We start from the raw sequence: 15,627 nt of genomic DNA, 5'->3' as shown, positions 1-15,627 counted from the left end.
CTTTCCTTTCCAATAACCTCATTTCTCTCTCCTCCCTCTCTCCTCCCTCTCTCCATCCCATTCTACCTTCGTTTCTCCTTCCAGGCACGAAGTTTCCACGAAGTCCGCCATTAACTTCTCGTGTAATCCGCCGTAAGCAAGAAATATTGTGATCATCTCCGGGCCAACGCGCTGAGGTAAGACCCTTGGAAATCCCGGCTTTATGGGGCCCGCGGTGGTGGTCGTGTGTTGACATTCAATCCAACGGGGGAACAAAACGATAACACGGGGATCAGGAGGAGGGAATGGTGTGTGGTTATTGTGGTGGTGGTGGTGGAGTTGGTGGTGGTGATAGTGGTGGTGGTCGGCTTATTAGAGGTGGTAATACGCTCTCCACTGCCTTAGTCCGTGTTTTATAGTTTGATTTGTTTTTTTTTTATATTATTGTTTTGTTGTGTGTTTTACTTCTTACGGTGTTTTGTTGTGGGTTAATATTTTCAAAGCTAGACTGAATTTTGATTTTTTTTCTTTATATATTAACTTCTCTCTTAATTATGTTGATCTATATATTATACCTTTGTCATTTATTAATTTTCTTCTATTTTATTTTTTTAATTTTTTTTCTATATTTCTTTTCTTTTTCTCTTTTAGTGTGTGTGTGTGTGTGTGTGTGTGTGTGTGTGTGTGTGTGTGTCGGTGGTCGAGGGGCGTGGTGGTGACATGTCCGCCGTGATCAGTGTCAGGTGTGGCCCCGTGCGGTGATACAGGTGTGCCTAATGAGCCGTGGCCAGGTGAGGGCTCTCTTGTTGTTATTGCTGTTTTTGTTGTTGTTGTTGTTGTTAAAGTTGATGATCGTGACATATGAATTTTCTCTTTTTCTTTTTTCCTACTCTTCTATACTCCTCATTATTGATATAGGCCTATGTGCTGCAAGTTAAATAATTGACAGGTGTAAGAGGTAACTAGGCAATAAGTAGGCCTGTGGGAAGGGCTTGTCCACAGGTAAAGGAAGGCAGGGATGAGATAAATGAAAGGAAAGACAGGTAGATGGGGGTGTCCGTAAAGGTATACGCTCAGGTGTACGGGAGGTGGTGGTAATGGTACTGGAAAACAGGAAAGAGGAAGGTGGGAAGAGGGGTAAGGGTGTGTCTGTACGTGTAGTGGGCGGCAGATGAGAGGCAGGTGGTTAGGTATATAGGTGGGAGTGTCTGTACAGGTATAGAGGGAGGGATGAGGCAGGTGTAAGAGAGGCGGCCAGGTAATAGGCGGCAGGTAGGGGGTCCACACAGGTAGAGGGAGGCGCCCTTGATCGCGCTATTTGATGGAGCGGAAATGAGAGCAGGTGAACAGAGGTGACCTGGCGGGGGTGTGGACGCTACGCCACCCCCTGTAGGCGAGGACACCACCACCACCACCGACACCACCACCACCACCACCAACAACAACAACAAAATAATCAAACCCAGAAAATAGTATATAAAAATTACAACCACAAGTATAACAAAAAACTGTCATGATTATCGCCACAAACAACACTACAACCACCACTATGACCAGTACCACCACCAACAACAATAACAGTACCAATAACAACAACAATAACACCGTCACCACCACTAAAAACAACATCAGCATCAACAACAATAACAGTACCAATAATAACAACAATAACACCATCACCACCAATAAAAACAACATCAACATCAACAACAATAACAACAGTGCCAATAACAACAACAATAACACCATCACCACCACTAAAAACAACATCAACATCAACAAGAACAACAACACAAACAGTACGACTTTCTCAGACAACAATTATGTCAACACCACCGCACATTCATCACCACTGCAACCCCAACCACCACAACGATCTGATTACCACCATTCATTATAAAGTCCAGACCACCACCACCACCACCATCATCATCACCACCACCTCTAACCACAATTCCCAGATCAGGTTACATACCCCTATAAATCACCACGCAAGCTCCCATCACCACCATCAACACTATCACCACCACCACCACCACCACCACAATTACACGTATCAGGCACTACCCTCACAACCACAATTGCCAAGCGTAACCACAACCAATTGACCCCCATAAAAGCAGTGTTACCATCATCACCATTAACCACCATTGCAGTAACTACCATCACCACCGAGGTATTGAGAGTCATTCCCATCACCACCAATCAAAAGTGACACCACCGATTCGCTACTCACCACCATAGTCATCACTCATCCTTGCAGTCATCACCACTCGTTCATCATCACCACTCGTTCATCACCACTCGTTCATCACCACAGCTATATAGTGATTTGAACCTCCATTAGTTAACCACAATCATCACCACCACCATCATCACTAGTCTCTTTCAATTTCTTATCACAACCACCATCACCACCACCACCATCATCACCACCATTACCATCACCAATACACACACACACACACACACCATCCCCCCCCCCCCCTTCAGCCGTAAAGCAAATAAAGATGATGCAACTAGTGGTTTTTATTCCCCGTAGCGTGTCAGGGCTCCGTCGGGGACTGAAATAGGTGGGTGGAAAGGTATAAAAAATCACCCATGTAAATATAACGCAGAGACAGGGTAAAGAGTAAGTAAAACCCCACGTAGAATGAACTAAACCCTGATAAACCACTAGCAAAACCAACACTATCCCATGTCAACGAGGAATAACCACGTAAACCTTTGAATAAACACCCTTATAGACTTAAACCCCACGTAAATACTAAGTTAAAGCTACTGAACTCCACACTAACTAGAAACCAACCACGTATACCACTTACTGTTTTTTCTGTTAACTCCTAAATGAATCCCAGGTAAATTTCCAGGTAATTTCCCACATAAATATCAACTGTAACCTAACTTGACCCACGTAAAGTATGACTCACCCACGCAAACCCCAACTAAACCATCACGTGAACCCTCAGGTGAGTCCCGTATAAATTGCCAGGTAACTTCCCACCTAAACTTCAGGTAAGGCCAGGTAAAGGTGCGCCGAGGTCAGGTTCCCTTGAGGTGGCCGTAAAAGTCACGTCCAGAAGCCATGACCTCAACTTTGTGGTCATCCTGTATAATGTGGACTAATTAACTCAGGTGTGGGAGGAGGAGGAGGAGGAGGAGGAGGAGGAAGAGGTGTGCGGGGTAGACAGGTAGGAGGTATGTGAAAGGTGTTCGTATGGGTGTTTTCTTTTTGTTATTTTCCTGTTTTATATTACCTTTCTTTTCTTTATTTCTTTCCTCCCTTTCTCTTCCTTTCTTTCCTTCCTTGCCTTTTCCGTTTTCTTCCTTATCTCCGTTTCTCACATGTGCATTTCCTCTCTCGTCTTTTAATTTTCTCTTTCTCCTCCGCCTCCTTTTCCTCCTCCGCTTCCTCTTCCATTTATTTTCCTTGCTGACATACTTCTTTTCCTTCATATTTTCTTTCCTCTTTCTATTAAACTTTTCTCCTAACTCATTTCCTTCCACTTTCTCTATTTTTCCCTCTAATCTACTTCCCTTCATCCTTGCCTTCTATTTCGACTACATTCCTTTCTCTCTTTTCTGTCACTTTCCTTATCACTCCCTATAGATGTATACACTCTGTCCCTCTCACTCTCCCCCTCCTTCCTTTTGTGTTCTTTATCTTCTTTATATATCTCGTCTTCTTTGTTTTAATTTCTGTCACTCTCCTTCGAATATTTCCTTTCCTGTCACTCTCCCTCTTTCTGCCTCTCCTTCCCACCTCTCCCTCCCCTCCTCCCTCCCTCCCTAGGCGTGGTGTATCAGTGGTAATTACAGAGGCACAATTAGCAGTCACTACAGGCAATTAGTTTACGATTCTTGTGGGGGCCATTCTCGCCACGCCGGATAAATTACCGCGCGCTGTAATTGGCTCGCTCCTCAGATTGGTTAGCGGCCCAATGAAGATATTATTCCCCTCGGCACCAACAGGCAGGCAGTGGCAGATTATGAGTCTCCGTCACGCCCTTAGCAAAGACGTTTTGTTCCACCTTTCGTTCTTGTCTTTCTCTTTTCCCCTTTGTCCTCTTTTTCCCCTCAGTTTGTCTTTCCTCTTCATTTGCTTTCGTTTTGTCTCGTTTTCTCTGTTCCCTTTTATCCGTTTCTGTATCAGTGTTCTCTTTCTGTCCTCTTTTCTTTTCTTCCTTTCTTTTTTAGTCTTTTTTTACCCCTCGAGCACAACTCCAGTTTCCTCTTCCTCTTCCCTCCTCCTCCTCTTCCTCTTATCCTCACCATCAACATCACCACCACGACCAAGTAATACCAATGCCTCTTCGTCTTCCTCTTCCTCCTCTTCTTGCTACTACTATTACTACTAACACTCTGCTACTACTATTACTACTAAGACAACCATCACCATTTTCACCACCTCCTCTACCTGCTACTACCACCACTACTACTTATACCTTCTCCTGCCATCAACACCTCCACTTCCTCCTCCTCCTACCGCCAACACCACCACTAACATCTACCACTACGACTGTATACCCAAAGGACACTAAAATACTTGCTACGTACGTTTCTAATTTGTTCCTGCCCGTCATTACTCGCCCTCAGCTTAGCGTAATGGCTGTACGTAGGTTGCTGGTCGCCTCCGTGGTGTGAGTGTTAGAAAGAGAAAACGGAATCCCAGGGCCCATAAATTAAGGTTTACTCGTCGACACCAGTAAATTAGGTGGTAATGGCGGGGCGAGGGGGCCACTGAGAGTCACATGACACACGGAGGGAAAGGGAGAGAGGGAGGGAGAGTGGAGGGGAAAGGATGGAAGGAAGGGACAGGGGGAAGGAGCAGAAAGAGGACACTAAAGAAACAAGGAACAGGTTACAAATTAAGGGAAATGACTGAAAACCAACAGTGAAGATGAAGACATACTGGACGAGAGAGCAAAGGAGAGGGAAGAGAGTTGTGTTTTGCGAGAGTGAAATACAGGAAAGAGAGGGTGGGAAAGAGAGACAAAAGAAGGAAGAAGAAAAAGTAGAAAGTTGGATTTTCTAAGAAGGAAAGAAAGAGATGAGAGGCAGACAGACAGACAGACAAAGAACAAAAGTATGTTACAAAAACCCAGTCAGTTAGTCAACCATTTCCTTCTCCACTGCAATTACTACCACCACCACCACTACCACCCTATCCCTCTCCTCTCTCTTCTACCCCCCTTTCATTCCTCTCTTCGTCCCTCTCCCTATCACTGCCCTCAATATCGTCACCACCACCACGACCCCCTCCACTACCATCCTATCCTTCCTCTCTCTTTCTCCCTCCCTCCCTCTCTCTTCTTTCCACCTCTCATTCCTCTCTTCGTTCCACCCTCTATCACTACCTTCAATATCGTCCCCACCACCACCACCTCCACCACTGCTACACCTGCTAAATATTTGATGCCTGGCTAGCGAGGTGATTGGGCGAGGCGAAGGTGCGTCACTACCTGGGCTCTGATTTACGCCCAGTGGCCAGGCGCCTTTGTTCATGTTTTTGTGGTGATTCCCCGTGATTGAGGAAGGCGTCGTCCATTTTATGAGCCTGTGATTGATTCTGGGCGCGGGCTGTGCTGGAGGCGGCGGCGACAAGGTGGTGGTAAGGTAGAGGGAAAGAGGGAAGTAGTGGATGGTAATAGGAGGAATGGAAAGAAAAGTAGAGAATGGAGAAAGATGTTGGGATGGAGAAGGAGGGAGAGAAAGAGGGAGGGATGCAACGGGTGTAGTGATAGAAGTAGGAATGTAAAGAAAATGAAGCGAAAAAGAAAGGGATAAAGGTGAGTTGAGACAAAACGGAAGGGAGGAAAAGAGGAAGGGAAATAGTGGCTGATGAAATAAAGAGGAATGAAAAGAGAAGTAAGAAAAAAGAGAACTATGTGTTAGGATGGGGAAAGAGAGTTAAGGATGTATGGGTAGTGACTGAAGGAGAGGAAAGTAGAAGCATATAGAAGAACGATATTTTAGGATGGGAAGGAAAGAGGAAGGGATGTTGTGGTTAGCGATAGAAGGAGAAATGGAAAGAAGTATAAAGAAAAGCGATAAAGAATGGGAATAGAAGGAGGGAAGGAAGCAGTGGATAGTGATAGGTGGAAAATGAAAATTGAAGTTATAGAAGAAGAGAAAAAGATAGGTTAGAATAGGGGAGGAGGGGAGGAGGGAGGAATGTAAAGCTAGTTATAGAAGGAGGAATGAAAGTAGAAGTAAATGGAAGAGAGAAAGATAGGTTAAGATGAGAAAGGAGGGAGAGATGGAAGTAGTGAAAAGTGATAGAAGGAACAATGAAAAGTAAAAAAGTGGGAAGAGATTGGTTATGATAGTGAAATAAGAAGATAGGAAAATAGAAAAGAGCAATATGAAGAACAATAAAAAGAGAAATAGAAACAGAATGAAGAAAGAAAGCTTGGGAAGGAAAAGGAGGAAGGCAAGTAGAGGAACGCGGGAGTCAAGGAAGAGTCAAGGAGAGAGAAAGAGGAGAGTGACGGAGGGAGGGAAGACAGATAGAGGGATTGAAGGGAGGAACGGTGGTAGTTGAGAGGAAAGGGATAGAAACGTATTGAGAAGATGGAGGAAAGGAGAAAGAGGAGGAGGAGGAGAAGGAGGAGGAGAAGGAGCAGAATTAAAGAGTTGAACATAAGTATAGCAAAATGTGTGTGTGTGTGTGTGTGTGTGTGTGTGTGTGTGTGTGTGTGTGTGTGTGTGTGTATCGGTGTCGTTATGTGTATCGGAGAGGCAGGAGGAGCGTGTAATCAGCGCCGAGGAGGTTATCATTTCCGAGCACTTTACAACAGGTGTGCGGGACGCCTTACCTGCGCCGCGCCGTGTTTGATGTCGCCTCGCCGCTCACCTGGAGAAAATCACATGCACACCTGCCTCTCCTGCTTCTTATACGTTATTTACTGCTTGTTTCTCCTTACATTTCTCTGCTGTTGCTGCTATTACGGTTTTTGTTACTACTACTACTACTACTACTACTACTATCACTTTTACTACTGCTATTGCTCCTACTTCTATTACTACTACTACTACTACTACTACTACTACTACTACTACTACTACTGTTACTACTACTACTACTTCTCCTTTAATGTCGTTTTGCATTCTGTTTATTTATTTTTCATGTCGTATCCATTTCTATTTTCCTTTGTGTTGTTGTTTTTTGTTCCTTTTTGCCTTCTAGTTTAATTTTCACTCTCCTCTCCATCCGTCCTTTCATTCCAGCCTTTCAACCCATCTTCATTTCACCCATTTTCTTTCACATATTTCTCATTGTTTTAAGGGGAACAAAGTCAAACGTAACTCTAGACGCATTAACTGTCGCCCTCTCTTCCCTCTCTCCCTTCCTTTCCTTCCCTTCTCTCCTCCCCTTCCCTCCCTTTTTTCCCTCCTTCCCTCCCTCCATAGTTACCACCGCTCTTAATTGGCATCATTGAGAGAGCCAGGAGAGAGAGAGCGAGAGAGAACCAGTGTTGCCAGCTGGGCGGGGTCACTTTCCTTCCTCTCTTTTATACTTTTTTTTTTTGTTACCATATTTTTTCCATCCTTGTTTACCCTCCGTCCGTTTTTTTGGTGCGTTTTTTTTATGTCACTCTAAGCGCGCCACGGGGTTGTGTTTACGTGTTTTTTTCGTGTTTGTTTTGTGTCCTGTTTAATGGCTTCCGTGGCACGAGCGGGGAATTAATTGTACGAAAAAAAAAATAAAGGGATGGAAAAAAAAGAGCAAACGAAAGTGGAAAAAAAAAGATTAACTGTGATTACCTTCGTCACACCAAGCGGAAGGTGAAACATAGTGTGAGGGGGGGAGGAAGGGGGGGGTGCGGGGCGTGTGTGTGTGTGCGCGCGTGTAAGATGTTTCTATAATATTTGTGTAGGTTAATATACAAATAAGACTCAAGCAACATCTTTTTTTTCTTTTTTTTTTCAACTTGTGTTTGCCTGCCGAGCTGTCTCATGTTGCGTCTGTAGTCTGTCTTTTTTTTTCTACTCATGCATGTGTCTGTGTCTTGAGTATCTCCGTACCTTTGTTATTCATGTATGTGTCTAAATGTATTTATGTATATCTTTTTTTTAACCTTGTATACTTGTCTGTGTGCTAATATACGTTTGTAGGCGTGTATGTGTCTGTGTCTGTGAGTGTTTCCGTCTCTTTTACCACCCATACATGTGTCCTATTAATATATTTATGTGAATCTGTGCTTTTTAACCTTATATACGTGTCTACCTTCTTGTCTTTCACCATCGCCATAAAAGTTCTTCATATAGCACCAAAATCATATTGCAGTTTCCCAGTGAGAGTCGATCCGTGGGTCACTATAAGCCGCAGTCAGCCCCTCCGCCAGCAGGCCTGAGTATGAATGCATCGGAGGGTTGTGGGAATGAGAGGGAGAGGAGCAAATAGCCAGAGGTCAGCTGCTGCAGTAGGAACAGAAGCAGATGGAGGAGGAGGAGGAGGGGGAAGGGGAAAGAGGGGGAGAGAGAAACTGAGAAACGGATGCAGGGATGTGGAAGAATAGGCAGTAACTGATAAATGGGAAGAGGAAGAGGAAGAGGGGGAGGAGGAGGAGGAATAATGGGGATCGAGGAAGAGAAACGGGCAATAGAAAACTAACTAGACATAAGAAGGGCTGTGGAGAAGGTGACAGAGGAGAGGAAAAGAAAAGGGAGAAGGTGGTGTGAGGCTGAAAAGGGAAAGGAAAACACAAAAAATGAAGCAAAGTGAAAATTAAAGAAGGGGTAGGAAAGAGGGACATGATTAAACAGAGGAAGGAAGGGGGGAGGCAAGAGAGAGGGGGAGAGGGGGGAGGTAAGAGAGAGGAGGGGAGAAGAGAGAGGGGAAAGAACGGAGAAGGTGGTGTGATGCTGAAAGGGGAAAGGAAAACCAAAAAAAATGGAGTAAAGTGAAAATTAAAGAAGGGGAGGAAAGGGGGACAAGGGGAGGAAGGGGGGAGGCAAGAGAGAGGGGGAGAGGAGAGAGAGGGGAGAGAGGGAGGTGGGCAAGAAGCATTAACACTGCATTAAACACTAGAGCTGTAACGAGATCAGGCATTCAACCGCCGCCAGCTTTTGTCTTTTAGCGGCTGGAAACCAAACGGATCTAACTGCATTCACTCTGTTCGCGCCGCCTGCCTCTTTTTTCCCCCTCACTCTCTCCCTCTCCCTCCCTCTCTCCCTCCTCTGCCTCGGCCCCGCGCCCCTCCTTTTAGGCAACCATTCATCAGTGTATGTTAATTAGAGGCGGCGAGTCTGACCTCTCTCTTAATGTAGTGGCCGAGATATCAGGTTTATTGCGAACGGCTGGGCGGGGCCGGTCGAGGAGGAGGAGGAGGAGAACGAGAGCGAGAATAAGAATATGAACAAGGACGAAGAGAGAAAATGAGGAATGAAAAGAGGAAATGAAACAGGATGCGAGAAGTTATATAGGTCGAGAAAGAGGAGGAAGAGAAAACGTGACAAGAACTGGGGAAGAAATTTTGAAGGACAGGAAATAGGAACTGTGCGAGGAGGAGGAGGGCGAACGAGAGCAAGGATGAAGAGAGAAAAAGAGGAATGAAAAGAGGAAATGAAACAGGGTGCGAGAAGTTATATACGTCGAGAAAGAGGAGGAAGAGAAAACGCGAGGAGAACAAGGATATAAATTTTGAAGGACAGGAAATAGGAAATGTGCCAGGAGGAGGAGGGCGAACGAGAGCAAGGATAAAGAGAGAGACAACATAGGAGAAAATAAATAAGGAAATGGCAATGGAGAGTTATATTAAGCGACGAAAGAATAAGACCCCCAAAATGCGATAGGAAATAGGAGGGAACGCTGAAGGAAAAGAACTAGGATGTGTGTGAGAAGGAGGAGAATAAAAACGAGAGGAGAGAGAATGAAGGAAAGAGAAGATAAATTTGTAAAGGGAGAGAGAGGAGTTATATTAAGCCGAGAAACAAGGGTAAGGATGAAAAATGTTAGGAGAAATAAAAAAGAAACGCTGCAGAAAGAGGTTGAGGAGGACGAGGAAGAGGAAGAGGACGAGGAGAGGGAGAAAAGAAGGAGAGAGAAGATGAATTGGTAAAGAGAGGGAGGAGTTATATGAAGCCGAGAAAGAAGGGGGAGAAAAGCAAAATGTGAGAGAAAATTAAAAAAAAGAATGAAGAAAGAAATGAAGAGAGAGAGAAGCAGGAGGTAAGGGAAGAGAAGGAGGAGGAGGAGGGACAGAAATGGGAAAAATGGAAATGTTAATGAGTAAATTAAAAAGAAAATAAATGTTAAGAATGCATCGTAAAAAAAGAAAGGTAAGTCAACGGAAAATCAAGAAGTAAGGGAAGGTGGAAGAGGAGAAGGAAATAAAGAAGAATGGAGAAGAGGAGAAGGAGGAGGAGGTGGAGGGGGGAAGCTTTTTACCATCCTCCGAACTGGACTCAGGGGGCCGTTGCGTCTTTGTTTTCCCGGCATTGTCTTGGGCGGTCACGGCAGCCTCCGCGCATCGCCCTTGTCTGGTGGTCCCGAGGCGCTGTGACCACGTGAGCGATCCTTGGGAGGCATGCCTAGGGTAGTGCCGCTAAGGGGGAGTCCGACCAGCGTCCCACTTCATAAAGAAAGACACTCACTTGACCCTCACCGAAGCGACTGGTATTTAGATAAGAAACGGAAGGGAATATGATTAAAAGAGTTTGCTACGGGTCTTCACGAGCTGAATCCAGGGTAGTGTGCTTAGGGGAGTCCTGCCGTCGTCCCGCTTCATATAGAAAGACCCTCACTTGACTCTCACCAAAACGACCAACGAGAGAAAACGGAAGGGAATATGAGTAACAGAAAATTTAAAGGTCCTTATGAGGGGCATCCAGGGTAGTGCCGTTAAGGGGTGAGGGGCGTCCTGCCATAGTCCCACTTCATAAAGAAAAACTCTCTCGACCCTCATCAAAGCGACTGGTATTTAGATAGGAGACGGAAGGGAAATATGAATAAAAGAGCACATTATAGGTCCTTCAGAGGGACATTCAGGGCAGTGCCTCTAATGGGCAGTCCTGTCATCGTCCCACTTTATAATGCAAGCCTCTCATTCTGCCCTCACCTAAGCGTCCTGTACGTACTCATAAAACTAAAAGGATTATGAGTGAAAAGGCAAGTTCTTTTAGCAGGATATGTGACATGGCGGACAGGATAACAGAGCGTGGCAGGAAAGCTTCACCGTTAGCCCACCACCTAATGAAAGAGTCGCTGGTGGCCCTCAGCTCCACGTCCGGTATACGTTGATAAGAAACTAAAGGGAGAGCGAGTAAAAAGGCCGCTCTTTTAGCATTGTGAGGGGCGTGTCATGGGATAAGGGAACACGGAAGCGGGCCCTTGACTAGCCGGACTAAACAGGAGGGCCGGCTAATGACAAAGGTCGTTTCCAGGCTTTTGTTTCCCCGTGCGAGTGGTCAGTCGAGAGCCAGCTGACCGGGAGGCTTCAACGAACATAATGAGCCGGGGCCCGCATCGCATCGCCGCCTCAGTTCACCTCTTTGAAAAGGCTCTCGGTGAAGTTGCTCGGATTTTCATGGACTGTTTTGTGATCCTGGTGATAGCTTTACGCGACGCCTACACCTTGAACGGGAAAAATACACCAACGGACACTCGGTCACTCATCTCTGTAGCCCTGGGATATAGTCGTAATTGGGGCAGGCTACGTTTGATTGTTTTTTGATACCGGCGATAGTTTTACACGACTCCTACACCTTGGACGGAAAAAAAACACCAACGGACACTCGGCCACTCATCTCTGTTGCTCTGGGATATGATCGTAATTGGGGCAGGATACGTGTGATTGTTTTGTGATCATTGTGATAGTTTTACACGACATCTACACCGTCAACGTGAAAAAAACCCACTAACGGAACTCGGTCAGTCATCTCTGTGGCTTTGGGAAATGAACGTAACGGCTGCTGGATACGTTAAAAATACGGACCCGACCTCTCGCACCGCCGGACTGCATCACTGAATTCGTTACTGACCCTCCGAGGCGGTAGGGCGGGCTCGTTAATAGCAGCATTGTGGGGTAATTCTTCGTGCAGTTTTAGCCGCGCCAGGAACAATGCACAGGTGAGCACAGGTAGGGGCAGCCCAGGTAACCCTACACCCCTGTCAGGCCGCGCTGGACGACCCTACCTGCAGTGACGGAAAAGGGGCAAGGGGGGGGGTATGGGTAGTGGGTGGAGGGGTGTAGGGTGGGAGGAGGAGGAGGGGGATGAAGTAACGGGTTATAAGGAGGAATAGAAGGGAAGGGAAGGAGAGATGGAGGGCTAGAAGACAGGAAGGAGGGAAAGGAGAGAGGGAAAGAGATGTGTAAGGAGGGAAAAGAGCAAGAGAAGAAGTGGAGGGCTAGAGGATGGGGAGGAGAGGTGGAGGAAGGGAGAGGAGAGAGAAAGGTAGGGTGGAAAGACGAGTGCAGGGATGGGAGGTAAGGGAAGGTGTCGAGTGAAAGAGAAAGAAGAGAGGGGAAGGTGGGATGTATGAAAGGAGGAATTGAGGGTCGCATGGAGGGAGAGGTGGAGGAGGGAGGGGGGAGGTGTCGGGGCATTGTCTTGCACTGCACCTGGGGACATAAAGCATGGGTCAGCCAGGTAGCCCCCGCGTCCTTCTGCGCCTCACGGAATGAAACAGCCGCTGATTGTTCTCACCGCATTAATTCGCTCCCGCGGCCACTCTGAGGAGGCGCTGTATGCAGGAGCCCTCCCTTCCTTGACGTCCACGCCTCCTCCCCTTCTTCCTTTCATCCTCTTCCTTCCTGCCCTTGGTCTCTTACTTTTAATATTTCCCTTCCTCCGCTTCCCCTCACCCCCAGGTCCTTCTTTACATGTCCTTCTTCCCCTTCCTTCTATAACATCCTACGCCTCCTTCCCTTCTTCCTTTCATCCTCTTCCTTCCTGCCCTTGGCCTCTTACTTTTAATATTTCCCTTCCTCCGCTTCCCCTCACGCCCAGGTCCTTTTTTACATGTCCTTCTTCCCATTCCTTCTATAACATCCTACGCCTCCTTCCCTTCTTCCTTTCATCCTCTTCCTTCCTGCCCTTGGCCTCTTACTTTTAATATTTCCCTTCCTCCGCTTCCCCTCACCCCCAGGTCCTTCTTTACATGTCCTTCTTCCCCTTCCTTCTATAACATCCTACGCCTCCTTCCCTTCTTCCTTTCATCCTCTTCCTTCCTGCCCTTGACATCCTACTTTTAATATTTCCCTTCCTCCGCTTCCCCTCACGCCCAGTTCAACTTTCACGGCTTTATTTACATGTCCTTCTTTCCCTTCCTTCTATAACATCCTACGCCTCCTTCCCTTCTTCTTTTCTTCCTCTTCCTTACTGCCCTTGACATCCTATTTCAATATTTCCCTTCCTCCGCTTCCCCTCACGCCCATGTCCTTTCCTTTCTCCCCTTCATTCCATAACATACTACCCCTCCTCCCCTTCTTCCTCTCATCCTCTTCCCTACTGCCATTGTCCTCCTACCTAAAATACTTCCCTTCCTCCGCTTCCCCTCATTCATGTCAACTTCCATGGCGTTCCTTACGTGTCCTGCCTCCTCTTAATGTCTTCCACATCGTCCTCTTCCTCCTCCCCTTCTGTCCCTCCTCTTCCTTACCATCTTTGGCATCCTACTTTTGATTATTCCTTTCCTCTGCTTTCCCTCACGCCAATGACCTTTTCTTCCTCCCCTTCTTTCCATAACGTAATACTCCTCCTCCCATTCTTTCTCTCATTTTCCTTACTGTTCTTGGTCTCCTGGTTTTAATTCTTCTCTTACTCTGATTCCTTCCTTTCCTTCCTTCCTTCTTTCTTTCCTTCCTTCGTTCCTTCCCTCTTTCCTTCCTCCTTCCTTCATTCCTTCCTTCCTTCGTTCATTCATTCAAGCATTCATTCCCTCCTTCCTTCCTTCCTTCTTTCCTTCCTCTATTCCGTTCCTCCCTTCCATAACGTCCTAAGCCTCCTCCCCTCGCCCATATCCCCCCATGAGTCTGTGTCCGTTGCTCCCCCGGTGTCCCCCATGTCAGGGGCTCCCACAGGGCCTCCGGGGACACTTGGGACACTTGGCTTTGTCACTGTGAAAGAGGCGACTTGTGACTTGCTCCCAGCCGAGGCCACGCCCCCTAGTGCTGCAGAAGGTCACGTCCTCTGCGACTAAGCGAAGCACGTGCTCAGAGGCGTCTCAAGACTCGGCTATTTAATGCCATTCAGTGTATTTAGAAGCCCGTTTTTAATTCATATTCTTGTGGTTTAAATTTGACCCTCTGATTTCTCCTCCCCTTAGCCGTCTGTGTCTGTGGCTTCTCTTGCTTTTCCGTCTCTTCTTCCTGCCTTTACTTCAACATTTCTCCTCCTCTTTTATCTCTATCTAAGTTCGTTTCGTGGCGTTCTACCTGTATAGTTTATTAATGTCTAAAAAACAGACCTTTCCTCCTTCACCTTCTCTTCTATTTCTTCTGCCGTTGCTTCTGTTAGTCCTTCTCCCTCTCTTCCTCCTCCTCCTCCTCCTCCTCCTCCTCCTCCTCCTCCTCCTCCTCCTGCTCCTCTTCCTCCTGACTTCCTTACTTCACATTCTCGTAGTTTATTGAAGATTAGAATCAGACCTCCCTCCCTCGCCCTATTCCTCTTCATTCTCCTTGCTGCTTCTATACCGCTCTCCCTCCTCCTCCTCCTCCTCCTCTTGGCTTCCTCCCGAGGCCGCCAGACCCCCGGGGAGCGTGGGAATCAGGAGCATTGTGACCCCCAGACAGCCGGGAACATCTCTGCTCCTCTCTATCACGGCTCTCTACTACTTCACTCTGCACGCTGGGTCCTCTCCTCCTTTGTACCTCGTCTCGCTTTATCTCTGTCTGTCTGTCTGTCTGTCTGTCTGTCTCTATCTACAAGTATAGCTGTTTTTCTCTCGTCTCTCTGTCTGTCTTTCTCTGTCTACAAGTATAGCTGTTTTTCTCTCGTCTGTCTGTCTGTCTGTCTGTCTAGAAACTGAAGAAATTGGAGAGGGAAAAATTAAGGGAAAGAAAAAAAGGGAAGAGGAACAGAGGAAGAAGTGAAGAAATTAATCGTGTCTGTCTCTGTCTGTCTGTCTGTCTGTCTATCTACAAGTATAGCTGTCTTTCTCTTGTCTGTCTCTGTCTCTGTCTGTCTGTCTGTCTGTCTATCTACAAGTATAGCTGTCTTTCTCATCTCTGTCTCTGTCTGTCTGTCTGTCTGTCTGTCTATCTACAAGTATAGCTGTCTTTCTCTCGTCTGTCTCTGTGTGTCTGTCTGTCTCGTCTCTTTCTCTACAAGTATGGCAGGCGTTTTTTTGCAATTTCTCGATATATTTCATTCGTTTATACTTTTATTCGTTCGATTTCCTTATTTCCATTGGTTACTTTTCCCATATGCATTTTTTTCATCAATATATATATCTATTTCGTCCTTATTCTTATGATTTCAATACTTGTCGTTGCATCTGTGTACATGTATTTATCTCCCTCTCCCTCGCGTTTTTAACTCCTTTAAATTATTCCAGTATATTTCTTAGCTTTGAACTATTCCTGTCTTTCTCGTTAACCTCTGTAGATGATGTCAATATATTCCATCGCGTTAATTTATCTACCTTATCTTTAACCCCTGTAGATGATTCGCTATATTTCATCACATTAATCTATCCAGCTC

The 15,627-nt window shown here is 46.2% G+C and overlaps 1 long non-coding RNA gene across 1 annotated transcript in view; it reads left to right on the top strand.

Moving 5' to 3' along the window:
* LOC126982624 (uncharacterized) overlaps positions 1 to 15,627 on the top strand; it is a 58,838-nt gene that overhangs the window by 21,507 nt on the left and 21,704 nt on the right. The window contains exon 2 of the long non-coding RNA XR_007735273.1: positions 85 to 176. This is a non-coding gene — a long non-coding RNA (uncharacterized LOC126982624). The remainder of the gene's footprint in view (positions 1 to 84; positions 177 to 15,627) is intronic.

This window comes from Eriocheir sinensis, chromosome 5, assembly GCF_024679095.1.
Source record: "Eriocheir sinensis breed Jianghai 21 chromosome 5, ASM2467909v1, whole genome shotgun sequence".
Taxonomy (NCBI): domain Eukaryota; kingdom Metazoa; phylum Arthropoda; class Malacostraca; order Decapoda; family Varunidae; genus Eriocheir; species Eriocheir sinensis.
Note: the sequence above shows the minus strand (reverse complement) of the source record. Positions and strands in the feature narration are given on the sequence as shown.